The 18,308-nt window shown below is 39.9% G+C and overlaps 1 long non-coding RNA gene across 1 annotated transcript; it reads right to left on the bottom strand.

The window, feature by feature from the left end:
- Window positions 1–7,594: 7,594 nt before the first annotated feature.
- LOC117937901 lies at window positions 7,595–15,417 on the bottom strand. The gene is made up of 3 exons (XR_004655276.1): window positions 15,270–15,417; window positions 12,161–12,165; window positions 7,595–7,606 (listed from the first exon to the last, which is right to left on the bottom strand). It is a non-coding gene; the product is annotated as an uncharacterized LOC117937901 (long non-coding RNA).
- Window positions 15,418–18,308: the final 2,891 nt, after the last annotated feature.

Below are 18,308 nucleotides of genomic sequence, written 5' to 3'. Positions count from 1 at the left end.
GTGGTATTCCTAGGTTTTGCAAACAGTTCTGCAGCCAGGGTGCAGTGAGCATTCTGAAGTAGTGGGTAATTAAATGCAAAAATGGGATTAGCGCAGTACTCTCCATTCCCTGTTTCCATGGGATTCTTACAACACAAAATGGGCCTGCTAAAACCGAGGATGAAGGAGAGCCGCTGTGTTGCACTGCAGCGTAGATTACATAAGAGTAGGACACACACACACATTTTAGCAAATAATTACAGCCCACTTACTTTATTTTGATAGATTCCTCAAGGTTTTTGTCACTGCATTTTCTTGTACTGTAAGTGCTGTTCATGCAATAACTGTGTGTCCCGGCAGGAGAAAATGGCAAAAATGGTTGGACACTTTTATGCTTAGGCTGCACGATCACAGCTGGTGCCGGGGTGAATTGCCAGCCTAGATCTACAGAAAGCACACAAAACACTGACATTGTCCTTTTTTTTGTCTTTCTATTACAGTCGGCGCTAAATACCCTTCATATACTGATGAGGACAAGAGTAAGTATATATTAGCATGAAATTCCTTTATTACCAACCTATTTCTTGTAGCACATCAAAAGGCAACCAGAGCTTCTCAGTTAAAAGGAAAGTGTGTAGTAGATGTGACTGTTGAGAAATGTGTCTTTGTCTGTCCTTTCAGGAAGGTCATCAACCCAAATAAAAGGTAGCCTCAAACCTGTTTCTTGATTAGATTTCATTTTCATCAGTAACACTACAAATTGTCAGTTGGAAATCCGCCTCAATTCAGATGAGACATTTTGATAACATGACTGCTGCAGTTATTTAAATTGCACACTGCTGGACCATGAAAGCCTCTTATCCATTGATTATTACTGTGCACGGTCTGACCATGACTTTCCAACCATCATGACTTTCCACGTCGTGTCAGTGTTCTCTTCACACCATTATCTAAAATAAGAAGGTCAGTAGTCAATATGCGTGAATAGCAATGGTCAATCGTAAACAATTCCATTCCCCCTGGGTTTTTTTCTCAGCCTTTTCTATTTCACAGTCACTAGCTGGGCCTAGCAGATCATTTTCAGTCTCACCTTCAGTCTATCCATACACTCCTTACTACTGGAGATGCAATGATAGGATGGCTCCCATAAGGGAAAGCTCTACTGCACATAGAGATGCATACTCCCCTCATCCATAAACAAAAAACACACAACCCCATGCAGTCCATTGTCAGAAAGTTTAAGGTAGACGGGAGACGTTTGCTCCAGCAGGTGAAAAGGGAGAAGTAACAATGAATATGGCTGTAGAAGGTGGAATTTCTTCCTTACTAGTTATGTGCACCACTGTGCAGGCGAGAGATCATCAAGGCATATAATCAGTAATCAAAATCCATGCTGGCTGTAATAGCCTTTGCCTGCTGGTAGATTGAATTTGAATGTGCCATAATGACTGGGTTTTGAAAGCCTTTCACAGTTCTTAATCACATTGGGTAATTAAGATCACAGTCTTTAATGTACAGGCATTCCACTGGTTGCAGCTGCCACATTAGACATAAGAATTAATGGAACTGGTAGTAGTTGCTTTACCTATGGTAGTGTTTATAATCACACCGCATGTATGTTGCTCATAAAAAAGTATTCCTCCCCCATCGGACTTTGGATGCTTTGAATCCGAGTGGATTGCTGAAGTGAAATGTTCTTCAAGAACAACTCGGCAGGAGTTCAACTGTAGCACATGTCCAGGACATACTGTACGGAACATATGCCTGGGCATCACTAGACCAAGCCAAGCTCAATAGATTTGAAAGTAAGCATTGGTCTGGGGAGTCTTCTCTGTATTTTCTCTGCACAAGCGGTGTGACCAATGGGCATAGTTCAAATGACTCTGTACACAGTTGGATAATCCTTCAACCAATCAGACCAACGATCTGGGTATTTTGCTCTTCGGTGGCGTTTGGTGGCCGCTATGTTGAATGTAAAGAAGAGGCTTCTCCATCGTAATTGTGTCAAACCCACCAATAGTGCGCCAGGTAGACAAGCCAGTTTGTGATTGGTTCCCGCAAAATTGTGAACTGGAGCAAGATATTACTATTGTATTATATAATGTTAAATGTCATATAACTGCTTTCTTTTATCTTTACACATCATGTTGGCTGCTAAATTAGTATTGAAGATCATACTTGCTTACAGGGACCTGCACAGGTATGGGCTATTGTTGCCCTGACAACAGCTCATTTGTCCTGATTGGCTTAGATGCCCCTCTGGTGAAGGTTTATTACCAAATATGTTTTCACTTACAATGAATTAGCCTTGATGTTTGGTGCATACAATAAACATTTTATAAGCACAAGTACTGCACCAGTCAACAACATAAAAATATAATAGAAATCCATACAATTGTATATACTATACTAACAGACCTACTTATTACAACTAATACCCAAATATGTAAAATATAATTGTTTAAAACTGGAAAGTTGTACTGTACATTTTTGTTCAGGTTTTTTCAAATATACACTAACATAACAGCAAACATGTTAAATTATACCTGCTAAACATAAGCATGTTAAAAACACACCACAGTGAAGTACAGGCCGGACCCTAGCAGGCATGTTAGTTTATCATTTTGAAGTGTGTTTACAAGTTCACTCGCTCTCACACCGTCTCACTGTCCCTGTTGAACTGGCAGCTCAAATTTGAATTCAGTAAATGTGATTCATAGCACTACAGGCAAACAATTACTGTGCATCCTGAGCTGCTCTGTAGGAATTGGAAAAGATCTGAGGAAGAAACGTCAACCCTAAGGCGGCAAGGTCAATCTGAGCAGTGCTGCTCTGGAGGGCAATACCACAGCGTTCTTTCCAATAAAAAGCTTGAATTAAAACTTCATTCAGGCGGCCACAATTGCATCCTCCCACGTTATCAGCTGTCTGATGTGATGAGTGACCCTGTGGTCATCACCCCAGCCATGGAGACTATCGATCCTGTCGTGGTGGTCAGCAGAGGGAAGGCAGCGTTTCGCATGCCACTGCTACTGTGTTTATTGCTATTGCATCCCTCAGAGGAGAGCTTTAATGAGCTATGAGGACAATAAAGCTGTGACATGTACACACGCGAGCACGCACACACACACACAAACACACACAAACATTGACTACTAGGGGCCGGGTGATCAAAGTATGTGAGTCACTAGAGAGAAGAAATCCTTTGTAGTCAATGGGTAATGAAGCTGTGGCAGAGATCAAGTGGAGAGGCAGTGAGGCTAACTGTAAGTCTCTAGAATCCAGAAAATCAGTGGCCCGTTGAACTAGGGTCCTTCTGATTGGGGGTAGGGGGTGGAAACAAGGATTGGCCGAGGTGGGGATAGCATTTTTGAATTTACAGCCCTTGTAGCCCACTGTATGTTAACAATTCTTTATTTATTTTTGTGAAGCACTTTGTGACTTTCATGTAAAAGGTGCTATGTATGTCAAATACATTATTAATAGTTGTGTTTCCAACAAAACGTTTGTGATGGAAATGGCCTGAGAGACATCAGCTCTCACTAAATCAGACATTCAGATGTGGACAGACAAATACAACACCACAAAAGTTTATTTCCACTGCAGTGAGACCTCGAAACATTATATATAGTGACAGAGAGATAGAGAACATGTGGAAAAAGAAGCCTCTTGTGGGGGTGGCTGCTGTCAAATAGACTGTGGTTCTTACACTTTTAATGAGGACCTGCTAAAACACACCTGTTTTAACTACTTTTATAGTTTGGTATAGTTTATTTTTTTTATCATGGGCCATCTACAATTTTAACCAGAGTTAGCCAAAGGATAAGTTACATATGCAGTCCATTGTTGCTCTCTAATGTATAAGTATACAAATACAGTACTGTAGTGCTGGCATGTGCCTGTTACCATGGTTATCCATAACTTTGGCATAATTATATAGGAGATTGAAAGTTTAAGGCATAGAAATTCTCTGAATAATTTGTGTCTGAGATGTTTTCTTCTCACTTACTTAGTGAAAAATAAACCTTAAAATCACATCCACTACTCCTCCCTCATTAACTAATCCAGAATCATGAAAAACTGCGTGTTCATTTAACTCACATTTAAGACAAGCATAGAGAAAACATTAGGATGTTTTTTTTTGTAAAAGCCATTGTCAAAATCTGCACGTACATAATACTGCACAGTGTAGCTCAACCACCCAGGTTAAGGATCAAGAAGAAAACAATATTGAAGCTTTGAAAATTAAACGTACACACACACCTTCCATTTTACAATGTTTTGGTTGGTCTGCTTTGCGTACACCACACATACTAAGCATTTCAGGGTTGTCTTTGGAAGCAGACCAGCGTCGCTTTCACTGTTTTTCGCTTGTTCTACAACAGAGTTCGAATTGAATTTAATTGAAACAGCTTTCACACCAGCCCACAAACCACACCAAAAGAGCACACATATCAGTGTGTCCGCACAAAACAGCACTGGTGTGAAAGCAACCTGAGATATCTTAATGAGAACTGGCTTTATCATAAATTTGAACTCCACAGCTGCATATTTGAGAATATTGGCCAGCAATAGCACACGAGCAGTTTAATAACACATGGGATAGTTGAATTATATAGTAGACTGCTAAATGACAGAAATGCTTTGACGTTCATCCTGTTCAATCTCAGACTGCTCATTGCTTCGAGAGCAGCGTTGTTATAGCCCAGGCTGGAGTATCATATATAATGAGGATGCCTTCAGCACTGCAGTGTTAAAACGGCAGGGAAATGTTGAACCCACAGACAGATGCAACCACAGAAGCTAATTTAAAGGAGAAACAGGTGTTCCATTCAAGCAATTTAAACCGGGTTTGATTGTTGATTGGAATATTTCACAATCACGGATGGAAGCAGCAAAGTGGTGATGTTGATTTATAAGGAGCAGTTTGCTAAATACTTCCATTAGGACACACTTGAGCGCTATAAAGGTCATTTAGGCAGATATGGATGTCTGCCATCATAATAAACATATTAAGCATTTCTGAATAATGAATGCGATGTGTTTTCTTAGCCTTGGGAAATTTCTTCACTTGAATTAGGAAGCATTAGACTTTCATGTGACTCATGCACACACTTCTTTAGAGCAGAAGCGAGCTAGCCAGATCGAGACGTTTTGATGTGGTAGTTGTCAGGCTTACTTTACCCATCGGAGGGATCAGTCTCCCCCCTGAATGTTTGACAAGGTTTAAGTGCAAAGAAAGTGTGCAATGAGCTTATGTTAATAACAGGGTCAAGTAGTTCAGAACAATGAAACAGTTTGCTGTGATGGAAATGTATCATCAGGTAAAACTGAGAGATTAGATGAAGATATACTGATGCTTGTTTTTGATTGTTGAGTAAGACGTGTCAGAGCTCAGATACTCACACAAAAGTGAATGTACTTTAACATTTTTTAAATATAAAATCTGAAAAAAACAATTGTGTTTTGCATTTCAAAATGTGACCTATTTTTAGAACTAAATGCACAATGATAGTATGCTCAAAAATGATTTTGTCATTTACAAATCACATACCTCGTGTTAATCTAATGATCTAACCCAGACCGTCTATGTGTGAAAGGGTGAGAAGTTCATTTTCAACTCTTAAGAATGTGATACTTGAAGGTGAAGCGCACAGTGCAAATTTTCCACCTGGTTATAACACACACGCACGCCCACACACATGCGCGCCCACACACACACACACCCCATATCATCTGTTTAATCCATTTAACTTTCTTTTTTTGCTTGTTGGCTGGTGTTTTCAGATTGTTGGCTGGTGTGTCCCATAATTCAACTCAGAATTAAACATTTTTAAAGCTACATCGTGTAACGTTTGTAATTGTTCATTTTCACAATCTGTTTTGCCCTTTCGCAAACTTTTCCTTTAAATATGAATTTTGACCACAACCATCAACTTCACTTATTCCTATTGGCTTAAAATTTTACATTTGTAATTCCATGAACTGGGGTAGACTCTCCATAGTTATGGGCCACTTTAAAATACGTTAGCCGGTAAGGGACATACAGGAGATACTGTGCCGCCTTTTGGATTTTCATCTTCCAGCTGCTACTAATGGATATCATGGCTTCCCGGCCCTGGCAAGTTTGAAGAAGGAGAAACGGAGGACCACAAGCATTCAAGATCCAAATTTCAGGAAAGGAAGACTTCTTCTTTGCCCAGAAAAAGAAAACAGATATTAACAAGAGCAAGAGACAGGCGTCATCAGAAAGAAAGAGGGAACCTTGGAGCTGCTTTGGACGCACTCACCAAATCCCAACTAGTTAATTATCCTCCAGACCGCTGCAGTCTCTTTTTCTTTCTCTCTCTTTTCCGTCGGGGGGTGCGCGAGCCCACCACTCTCTGACATGCACTCCAACAACCACGACTAATTGACGGCTTTTTGTAAACTTTCACTTTTTGAAGTGTGGTGGGTACCGTAGATGCTATACGTTCTTTGAAGTGTGTGTCGAGAGAGAGTTGATTGCGATATATTTGTCAACGCTTGATGGGAGAAATTCTTGCACAATGTAAAAAGTGAAAACACAATGTAAAAATGAAAACAAAAAGAACATTTCTCCTTTTCCATCTTTTTATTCCATGATATGACCTCCTAAATTTGCCGTATCCTTTATGTATTTCAGGATGAAAAATGCTATGAATTTTGTTTAGCCATTTCCAAAACATGACAGTGGGTTTCTTTATTCCAGTGACAGTAAGTCTCCAAAAATCCTCTGTGACAGGCTTCTTCTCCACAGGTTTTCAGCTGACAAACACCACTGCAGCATTTATGCTGACATCTTCTGAGGTGTCATGGGGTGTTTTTTGATGGGACTCTGTCTGAACAACCCCATCCCTGGTGTTAACATCACTTCTATTGGAACAGTTAACCGGAATGCAAAATAAGCTCCAACATGCTGCATATTACTGTAATTCAAATTGAAGAAACACAGTTGATAAGTCTTTATAACTTGTATCATCAATTATGTGCCAAAAACCCCAGTATACGTTCGAGTGCACACTAGGATTCAATGATTAAGACTATTTGATTAGCATCAACATTAAAAAAGCGGCAAACTTTGTATTTCACATGTTACTTCATCAGATTAGCTCTGTGCTTGATTGCTGTCAGGTGTGCCTTTAAATAATCAGCCGCTAAATCCAACAGCTTTCACATTCCTTAATACGAATGTACTTCATACAAAATAAAACATAAATATTACATTTACATAGGATAATGAGATACAATTAATGTCAGAGTACAACAGAAGATAAGTGGCTCCAGAATGCATATATTTACATAACATACCATTAATATAGAGTACAAAGTGCATGAGTACAAAAAAAAAAGTACAAAAATGGTACAACTAACTAAAACTAACCCCCAATTCACACACAAAATGTTCTCACCACAATATGATTAATGCACGCCAAGAACCAAGGATTAGACTGACACTGAGCAGCAGCAGAACTAGACAGATGGTAAAAACTAAACTGCTGAGAGTCGGGCATCTCTGCTCCATTTGCCCATCATCCTACGAGGGATCACACTGTGGACTGTTGTGGCTAGATTCTGTTGTCTATAGAGGGAGGCAGTGTTTGTGTGGCTTGTGTTGAGTCGCTCAACATTTTTCAAGCCGGGACTTATCCAGGAAGAAGACACAAACTATGGGATACACAGTATGATTTGCTGTTGACATTTTCTAAAATAGAAGCTAGTTAGCACTCCAACCACTTAAAACATTTGTTTGCCTACAGCATTTGCTGATTTGACAGGCAAGTTGAATCACTATGGCAGAAGAACATGATATTAGCGACAGGCACAGACTCACTTCAAAGTTTGAGAGCTTGCCTTGGACACTGGTTTTTGTTACGTTTAGGCACTGGGCAGAGTGTGATGAAAATGTCATTGAGGGAAACACATATAGCCACTGTGAGTCAAAAGTTGATGTGTTGGCTCCATTTCAAAGGTATTTCACACCTCCAACCTGCTCCTAGGGTTAGGATTAGGGTTGGGTTAGGGTTAGGGTTCTCCATGGACATTATATTCAAACAAAACTGTGTGTGTGTGACTGCAGAAAAAGTAGATTAAAAACTCTTTTTGAGATGTAACAGAATTCATTAAAACTTTTAAGTCAAGTATAAATGTAGAGTATGAGTACATGAGCTGTGTACAATGGCAATGTTTTTGCTAATTTCCATCATCACTTGTCTTGCTTGTTAATTGGTCATGGGTGGAGTGAAGATTTCTGTCACAATGGATGGTTTTCATGAATGGTGGTTTTAAGGGATGTGAACAAATGCCAAGACAAACTGTATATGTTTGCACATGTAATTAGCATCGAAAATGTAATTTGTCCTCACCCTTTTGTTGCCTAAACTCAATCATGTGTATAATTTCTGCAGTTTTCACACAATCCATTCTTGTTAGAGTCTCCTCATATTCATATTGTGCCCACACATTAGCTCTTTCTGAGTTTATACTCATCTTATTAAATGTTTTTGAGACTGAGTTGCTTGTGAAATTAAGTGTCAGGGATAAAGAGAAATGGAGAGAGAGAGAGGGAGAGAGAGAGAAATCACTGTCCAGATTAGTTTTTATGCAGATCCACAGTATGGCCATCAGGTCACTGACTCTTCCCTCAACTTCGTTATATGAATTAGCAGGTTTAGTGAGCCACAGCAGTCCAATGCTCTTTCATCTGCTCAACAAAAGCTGCATCGCTGACAGCCAGAACAGTAGCAGATCTGCCAGAGCAGCTGTGCACGGGGTGGTTTCCTCATTGCCGGCCCACTAAAATAGGTGTTCTCACTGGGGGTGTAAGGTGTCAATCCCTGTGCTAAATATATTAGGTCTGCGGCTAGGAGTGTCATGCACATCTGGAATGTAACCTCCTATGATAACTTGCTAATTAAAAAATGGCATGTACAATTAGAGCTCACAAATGATGATCCAATAAAGTCAAAGTGCAAAGGACACATATTATCCACAGCAGAGTAATTATGATGATGAGAACAAGCCAGCATTTTAATAGAGCCGCAATGATAACGCATTCATGTAATAAATGATATATTCTAACAGGTCTCCACATTGGTGGGAAGAATGTTTCCTATCATGTATTTTTCTCCCTCACCTTAGAGCAAATACAACATAATCAAAGCTGTGAAAGCACAGGCCAGCCAGAATATTTGTCAAAACAACGGAGCAGAGCAGGCAAATTCAAGAGGAAAACATCTCAATTGGGTTGATAGCAAGGGCAATCAAAGGACAGGAGTTTGTTTGGTGAGGTTACCAAGGCAATACATCATTTCCTGCTTTCAGAGAAACTAGACCAGCTTTACACAACATTTCCAATTGGAAAAAAAATGAACTATTTATCTTGAACAGATTTAGTGTGAGGGAATCAGCTGCAGGCATGTGATATCCCTGAAATTGCTTTGTTTTGAGGGTGTATTTCCCACTGGCTTATATATATATATACCTCAGCCAATGCACGAGTTGTGCAGCGTTTGATTTGTCAGGCATCAAAGACTGCAATGGGAGATTTTCCCTGACTTTAAAAATGGTACCACTGATTGAAAAAAAAACAGCATCACATGAAAAAAAACTTGCATTTCATGTGTGTTTACTTTAGTTACCCCCTATTTGTTTTTCATTTTAAGGTTAAAGAGTGTTCACAATCACTGCAGCGAGAAGTGATATGTATATTTTTCTACAGTTTTTACAATTTACATTTACAGGCACTGGAACACAATACGAGGTTACTGCACCTTGTTTCTGTTTCCCTGCATTGATTTGATGTTGTACTGAGAGAAAGAAGTTATGCAATGATCCGCAGCCTGTACCCCATCCCATAATCACAACACTATTTAGGTTGGTTACACTTTTTATTTCTATTGTTTTTTTAAGATAATTTTTTGGGGTATTTTAGGTCTTTGACAGGACAGTTTTATAGGAAGGAAAGGGGCCAGAGAGGGGGAATGACATGCAGCAAAGGACCGCAGGTCTGAATGAAACCTGGGGCCGCTGTGGCGAAGGTCGAGCCTTTGAATATGGGCAGGCCGCTCTACCAGGTGAGCTACCCAGGCGCCCCAACACTCTATTTAGAAAGTCACAATGTTAAAACTCAATAAAGTGAAACAGAGTACATCCTAGTGCCACTTGCCTGTTTGCTCTAGATGTAATTTTACCTTTTCTAAACTCTATCTTGGTTTTATATGCAGTAACCGTTCCTTGTTCCTTGTTTCTTAGTCCAATATTAGGGCTGTTTGTTCAGAATATGCTCATTGCTGAACCGCAGACTGTAACTACAACTTCACGTCTTCTAATTTCCAATTATAAGTTACTGCTAATTTCACACAATATTCCCAAAAAGGGTGTAACTCCAGCAGGTACCAAGGAAAGAGCTCAAATGTGTTTGCACTTGTTAAGAAATCCTGCTGGCAGCAGGTGGTGGTGCTGTCCAATGTGCACCATGCATGTCCAAATTTGGAGATTACCATTGTTTTAGGCAAACTTTGAGGTACATGTTTTTTTCACAGGACGGTGACTGAATTATGGGAACTTTATGAGACAGAGGATATAAAATATGCAGTATGGCTGCAAAAACCCACGTGTATAAGTGGGTGAAGTGCTGTAATGGTTAGTGCAATGAGTTTATTTAATACATTAATACATGGTGAAACTGGCAAAAATTCTTCTCAGACCCTATTGTGCATACATAAACCCCCTTTCTTATAATAGTTTATGTATTGATAGCTTGAACAATGCAATGGCAGCTGGAACTCACAGTAAATGGGAAATATTGAAATTGCACTGCACTTTATTGAATGCTTATATCAAAAGAAAAGTACAAAATAAAGGAGAAAAACTGCTGGACCCTTAAACGTCATACATTAGATGAGTTAACTACTTCTTTTAATATGCTTGTATCACTAAACCAGTTGTCTAAAAAACTAATATGTAGGCTAATGCTGTTGGTTATGGCTTTCTCTGCTCCTATTTAAAAAAGACGTGCATGTTTCTAAGTAACGTTTTCTTTTAGGTCGATACCAGGCTGCCCCTGAAATCTTGACCTTGCCTTCAGGTATTTGCTGCTTTTTATTTTAAACCTAATTTATAATTCGGACAATTTTCTATTATAAAATAACTGTATTTATTTTAATCTAATTCATTTCTTTCCCAGTTTAACGTGTTGCCTCATTATAGTGGAACAGGCACTCACACCCCCCCTCTTTTTCTATAATGCCTGTATTATTATAATGTAAACAACATTATGTAAACCACTAATGTAAACACAGCCCCTTGGAAATGGCTGCTGTGGAACTTATCGTTCAATATAATTAAATTGAGATCACATTCTAACCTGAACGCAGGCACACCGCCACGTCTGACGTGTCTAATACCTGTCACACTCACAATTGCGTTTTTTGTTTTGAGATTAATATTTTTGTGTAAATTTGGCCGATTGCCATGTCAAGTCAGATCTATAGAAAGCGACACAAGCTAATTCTAGCCAGTGGATGTCATATTTACTGTATGCAGGGCTAATTATCTTCAGGAAAACATGTCTGCCTCTAATTTGTGAAAATCTCACATCTGACCAAATTAGTTAAAATTAGTTTTAGGTTTGTTTCCAATATAATAAAATCGTGAGTTTGCTTTATTTACGAGGACAAAAGGACTCCCCTTAGGACAGGGATATTAGCTTGAATAAGAAATCCAGGTAAACAGATTAAGTTTGGCTAATGTGAGCTCTCTTGCATCACACCAATCTTATGCAAGCTAAAAACTTTCCACGCCAAGGAAATACAGTGTGATTGTATAGAAAAGACAATGAGCTTGGCTTTATTTACATAAGTTCTGATTTCTTATAGTTGTAAAAGTATGCACCTGATGCTGTGAAATAACTTGGGTAATCTACTGTCTAAAGCTAATTCTCATATGAAGTCCAGATTAAGTCAATTCAATAGGAAGAATTTAATTAAAGCATGATTTCATTTCTATAATATGCTTGTATTGTTGATCATTCATATAATTATTCACCATTCTTTTTAGGGTGTATGACTTTTAAATCTCTCTTTGTGTGTCCTCCCTGAAGTAGAAGATGACTGTTAGTCTTTGCATTTTTCCTCCAAGGACAAATGCCATAAAGTCTGACAGAAGCTATGTTTGTCACAGCAGGTCCCAGGTCTAAAGATCTAAAGACACAGGTTGTTCTTTTCCAGCTAAGATTAAACAACCAGTAGAGAACTTTGACACATAAAGGGCGGACACAGAAAGACGTGAAAACTCCAACTTGTCTGCCAGGAAAGATTGATTGTTATATTAAGATTAGACTGTTTTCCCAACAAGGTATTCTTTTCTCAGGGGGGACAAGATATAATGCAGGATACTACTGTTTTAATTTTTTCACTGTAGGTGATGTACGCGCTGTGAAAACTGTTCTTGTCACTCGGTTATTCTCTGCAGGGAATAAATAAAACTTCACCAAAGACCAAACTTTGATTCAGTTGTGCAGCTGTCTTTATTTTGTTTCAACAAAGTCTCACTTCCAACAGTTCCTCTCTCGCTGTACAGAAACTTCCACAAGTTTCAGGTAGTGACCCAAGCCCTTTCTCATGGATCACACAACAGGAGATTGTCCGTCCTAGATGCGTTCTCACTGATTGGAAATGTGCTGTCTGGTTTAGGCGAGGGGGGGCTCCTGAGTAGAGCGTGCATGATGCAGAACATGATACATAGCTGTCACGATGCTGGTCTGTCATTTGGTCATAAAACAACCAAGTCTCTTGCCGCTCCTTCAATTTGTCTGACGAATTTGAACATTGCTAATTCCTGTTTTTGCTCCAGCTAGACATTATTGTTAGTATCTTTGTGTAAATGACCCCTCGGATGTTTTTTTCTTCCAGTTTGCGCATGTCACATGATATAAACGTCATCACCACTCCCACTCGCTCCCTGTGAATTCTATCAATAATGACCTGCCCTGTCCCCACTTGGGCTTAATTAGACGTTATACAGACTTTGTACTCTGGAGCTGGCAGGGTAAAGTCTGTTTATTGACCAATCCAACTGATTAAGACGCTCCACTGGTTAATTACTACGTAAAGCTGTTTAACAATGAATGTGTAGAATGGGCTTCAGTTTGTGAGGACTGGGTGCTGTAGCATGTAATGTCTTTGGAGGATGACTACTTGTTATGCACATTAATCTACCTACTGCTTAAGAAAAGGCAAGACTGTTGATGAAGGGAGTTTGAAGGTTTGAACCAAGTTCGGGAGGCATGGACACATCAGGGTTAGACTGATGAGACCATAATCAGGCTCCAGATATGCTTTAACTTTGAGAGGAAAGACAACTAGACTTTGGCTACATGCTGTTAAAACTTATCTTATTATTCTGATTGTAACGTGGTGAAGGCAGGAATGGGATGAAGGATATGCTGATTAGGTGTCAATTGCAGTGTGGTGCTGATGACTAGAAACCAGTATGTTTAACAGCGGTCTTCGAAAGATTTGTTGACCTAACCAAGGTCTCACACTGTCTTATAGAAAGGTAAAAGAAATTAAATGCCTGTGCTTCTACGACCATGGCTGCCAACTCTCACGCATTGGCTGTGTGACACCTTTCTGACTGGTTTCACACGCTCACACGTGTCAACCCGGTCGGGCAAATTTCTGAAAAATTAGTTTATTTACAGATCTACCTGTTGAGCCACTCGTGATCGACTAGCTTTCAGAGACATTGGGGGGGTTCAAGAGCGCTCCCTGTCCATGGAATTTTTTAAATGTTGCAAATTGAGAACATTTCTTTATCCAAGGTGCATTTCCCCAGCTTAAGGTATGTATTTGAGTATCACAGACCTGGCAGTCGCTTTGTGTCTACTCTCTCTGGAAAAATAGAGGTGAGCAGGGCGGCTGGCAAGTTTACCAACTTCAGTTAATTTTAGTGGACTCTCTCTGCTGTGGGCAGTGCACGTTGCATCCGTGCTCTACCTCCGATGAAGAGCAGCGTACAGCCACTTCTCTAAACTTTGTCAGAGAGCCAAATGGGCCTTGGTGTCTGAATGAGATATTATTATATCAGCGGAGCAATAACAAGCACAGCAGACTATATTACAACTCTCCAAATCTCAGAGAACAGAGATAGGAGGAGTTAGATTTTGAATGTGCAAGTTGATAACATGAGCAAAAATCTGATGAAACACAACTGAGCGATATGAAGTCCAGGGGGTTTTAAATTCATTAAAATGAATAAATGTATGATTCACATGAATAAGTGCCACATGCACATTTAAAGAGATTTGCGTCCCCAACAAAAGACCTGAGGGCCTTATTTTTAAAATTTTCAATTGTTTACAGCAAAAATTGATGTAGAAATGGGTAGAAGTAGGTGCATAAAAATTCAGTGTTTAATGCTCAAAATTATATTTCTCCTCTCAAAATCTGGTGCTATTGGGTTGCCAGGCCAGCTGTGACTGGTCCAGATGTTTGTCCTAGCTCACCAGGGGGGCAGATACTGGGGAACTCTGGGCATCTCTAAATGTAGCTGTAAATATTTCATTCAGCATTTCATAAAATGAAGAAATAGTCTTTCTTTTCCCCAAAAAATGCATACAGTAAGTGGGGCACAGATGATGAGGGCCAAACATTACTAGACCTTGGCATAAAAAAGTTAGAGAAAGACTGTGATGTAACACATGCATAAAATGAGCCATGCTGTGTCTTTTGTCTTGCAGTTGGTATTTTTCCGTATATTTTCTGCTGGACCTTGTGGTGGGGAAAGGCCTTGATTGAAGAATAAATTTCCCTCTCTGCCTAATCCAAAGAGGCTTGGCCACCAGTCCCACTGGTATCCAAAAAATGGTTATTTTTATTTATTTAGTTTAGACTTCATGTAAATCAGTGTTTCTCTTTCTTTAGATTTCAGTGGTCCTAGTTGATTCCTTTGGTAGAGCAAAATTCATATTTTTTTAAGAATTTTTTTGGGGGCATTTTTTGTCTTTATTTTAGAGTGACAGTGGATAGACAGGAAAGGCGGGAGAGAGATGGGGGATGACACGCAGCAAAGGCCCACAGGTCGGACTCAAACCCGGGCCACTGCAAGGGACTCAGCCTACATGGGGAGCACCCTCTTACTGGGTGAGCGAGAGGTCGCCCCGATCAACGTTAATTTAACTTTGCAGCCTTGGTTCCTACACTGAGAACCACTGGTGTGTGTGTGTGTGTGTGTGCGTGTGTGTGTGCGTGTGCGTGTGTGCTTGGTACTAAAGAGAGAAAGTGGGAGAAGGCAGTTTGTGTGAGGTGGACCTGGTCACCACAGACCCAAATCTTCTCAGCTGTTGCTACCGTCACATGCTGCACTGTCTCCTCATGCTGCACTTTGGTTTGGCACATTGTATGGGTCATTTCTTATATTATAACAAGGAAATACAATGTGTAATACAATGACTGATTAACGTTAATGTAAATGCTTAATGCCATAATACCTGTTGATACCGCACCAATTCAAAGGCTCTTAATCCTACTGTTTTTCACATACCATGTAAGACTCGATTTCTCCATTTCTCTGCACAAAACTCTCCAGAAAGTTTCATTTAATGGTTTATTCTTTAAAACAATTTCCTGAAGGGGTATGATACCAGAACCTCCTAAGGAGAGCCTTAGCAAATAAGAAATCCCAATGTAAACCCTGAAGGTAATGATGATGAATGAGCCCAAAAAATTGCTTTGTACACAACAAAATGTGGGTTGGCCCCACCAAATCTCACTCCGAAGGTTTTTCTAAACGGTGACAGCTCTGCTATGTTAAGGACAAACAAATCAGATTTTTTAACTTTTTATAAAATACATGATTTCATAATGATAAGTTGTCATATAATTTGTTTTAATGTTCATGATTTCCTAATGTTATAAGGGCAGTTAAACAATTGTTCGCGTTAGCTAATCAACGCTAGCAAATTAGCTAGCCTGAGCTCACTAGCTCTTGTGAATTTATGTTATTCATTCAGTCAGCTTTCAGAACAATTCTTTTCTCTACGCAGTAACCTTTTTGTTTATATCTCTATAGCCCTCAGATGAGAGGTCATAGAGAATTGGACATTCGGACACTGACAGAATGACTCATTGTATCTGCCATTAGCGCCAATTTCTACTACTTTTGCTATTCCGACGCTTTCGACGGTGCAGTACGACCTCCATTTACGGCGTATTGCGTACTACGGATCTGATTTCAAGGGTGAAGGCGGCGTTACTGTCCTTGTTATCAATCTAAACTTGAATACTGTTTGTGACAAAACCTGCATGAAGAAGAGTGTTTGCCTATGTAAATTTAGGCTGGCCCCACCAAATCCCACTCCAAGAATTTTGGAAAGGTTGGCAGCTCTGAAGACACAGTCATTATTTGCACATGCACATTATTTAGGGTGCTTGGTGAGAAACAAAGTAATTGCCATTATTAAAGGCATGGTTAAAGTGAATCTAGTATTTCTGTTGGTCTCAAAAGAATCAAAATACCGTGTTTCAGAATATAAAATATCTTACAACAGAAAAGGTCACGACACATCCTGAGGTCCTTCAATTATTCACTAATTATCCAGATTAATTCAGCTGACTTAATGCCACCCTGTTTGACACTGTATCAACTTGACTACCTGTTTGCATTTATAACAGTTCACACTTGAATAATTAATGGCCCTTCTTGCACAAGACACAAGATGTCCAAATTCTCATTCGCTGGGATGAAGCCCAGACATGTGGCTTGTTCTCAGGTTATACCTGTAAGATCATTCCCCTGATGGCAGGTTATCTTGTTGCTGAGAAATAGGTCCCATCTCTCAGCAGAGTCTGTGCGCAGTAACACCAATCTGTTGAGGTCTGAGTAAAAACAGCTTCAACACAGATTTTCCTTTCTTTTTTACAGGGAAACATGCAGCCTGGGGCCTGAAGCCTTGTTCTTTTTACAGAAACGTATCAACCTTGCTGGTGTAAGTGTGCAAGATGACTTTCAAAGCCATAAATCAGACATGGCTTTATTTGGGTATGGCAAACACAGCCCAGTCTTATGGCAGTTTATGTAATGGTGACGTTATTTAATCTATTGATTAGTGTACACAGACACAATATTCTCGTTTTGTTTGTGGTGATGAGCACAAATTTGAAAGTAAAGTTTTTCAATTGGAAGCACTTTCGTGATAACCGCACAATGACAGTAGCGAGTAGTATTGAAAAGCCAACATTCCGCATAAGAGGGTTGGTTGGGGTGGTGGATTGGTCAAACAACACAGGACTTTCACCCCCGAGACTGGGGATTGCGTCCCGCGTGAGATGGTTTCTTTCCCCGTTGTTCTTTTCCTAACCACAACCGTCCCGTTGTTTTAGCGTGTCCGGGCGGCTGTTGTTGTCACTGTTTACCGCGTGTGGAGTTTCATTTCCCAGTTGTTGCATACTCCAGAGACCGCGGGTCATGTCCCGCCGGCCACCTTTCCCCATTGTTTTTTTAGTAAACACAACTGTCCAGTTGTTGTAGCGCGTCCCGCGTGTGGCTGTCCATGCGCCGGCGTGAGGAGTTTCATTTTCTCGTTGTTGCGTCCTCCAGAAACCACGGATCGTGGAGTTTCATTTTTACCGTTTGCATTTGTGGTGACTACCACGAAATAATTGAGAACATTGTGTTATTGTTGACAAATCAATTAATCTAAATAACGTAACCATTTCACAAACGGCCCTGAGACCGGGTTGGCAAACAAGATTAGCAAATAATTCTCTTTCAGCATCACGCCTGTAAAATTAAGTTTCTAAAAAACATCAAATTTCCACAGCACCCAAGACTCATATGGAAAGAATATCTTAAATGGCTGGCCTGTGACAAGGACAAAGTGTCTGTGCATTCAATACTAAATAAAAGGAAAATTCTTAAAGATATCACATTTCACCCCCCCCATCTCCTTTGCCTCTGTGGTTTCTTGTCTTCCTTTCAGCCGCCTGGTTGGAGCTGGAGAACTGACAGAGTTTAAAATTGTCATCTCAGGGAAGATAATGGGAAACCCATAGGAGTCCTACTGAAGCCCGGAGACAATGTAGTCTGCACTTCACAAGTCGGCCTTTATTGAGAATGCACATGTGCTGTTCTCTCATCTGTTCCAGATGAGCTCCAAGGCCGTGGAACAGAAAGAAGATACTCATACAACTCATTTATGACATAACTCACAACCAAATCTTAGGGGTAACTGTACATAGGACCCTTGTGTTTTATCTTGAAGAAAGCAAGGACGACACAGCCATTTGCTGATGTTTCAAGGTAGGATT

This window comes from Etheostoma cragini, chromosome 22 (genome assembly GCF_013103735.1).
Source record: "Etheostoma cragini isolate CJK2018 chromosome 22, CSU_Ecrag_1.0, whole genome shotgun sequence".
Classification (NCBI taxonomy): Eukaryota; Metazoa; Chordata; class Actinopteri; order Perciformes; family Percidae; genus Etheostoma; species Etheostoma cragini.
This window is presented reverse-complemented; position numbering and strand designations above follow the sequence as displayed.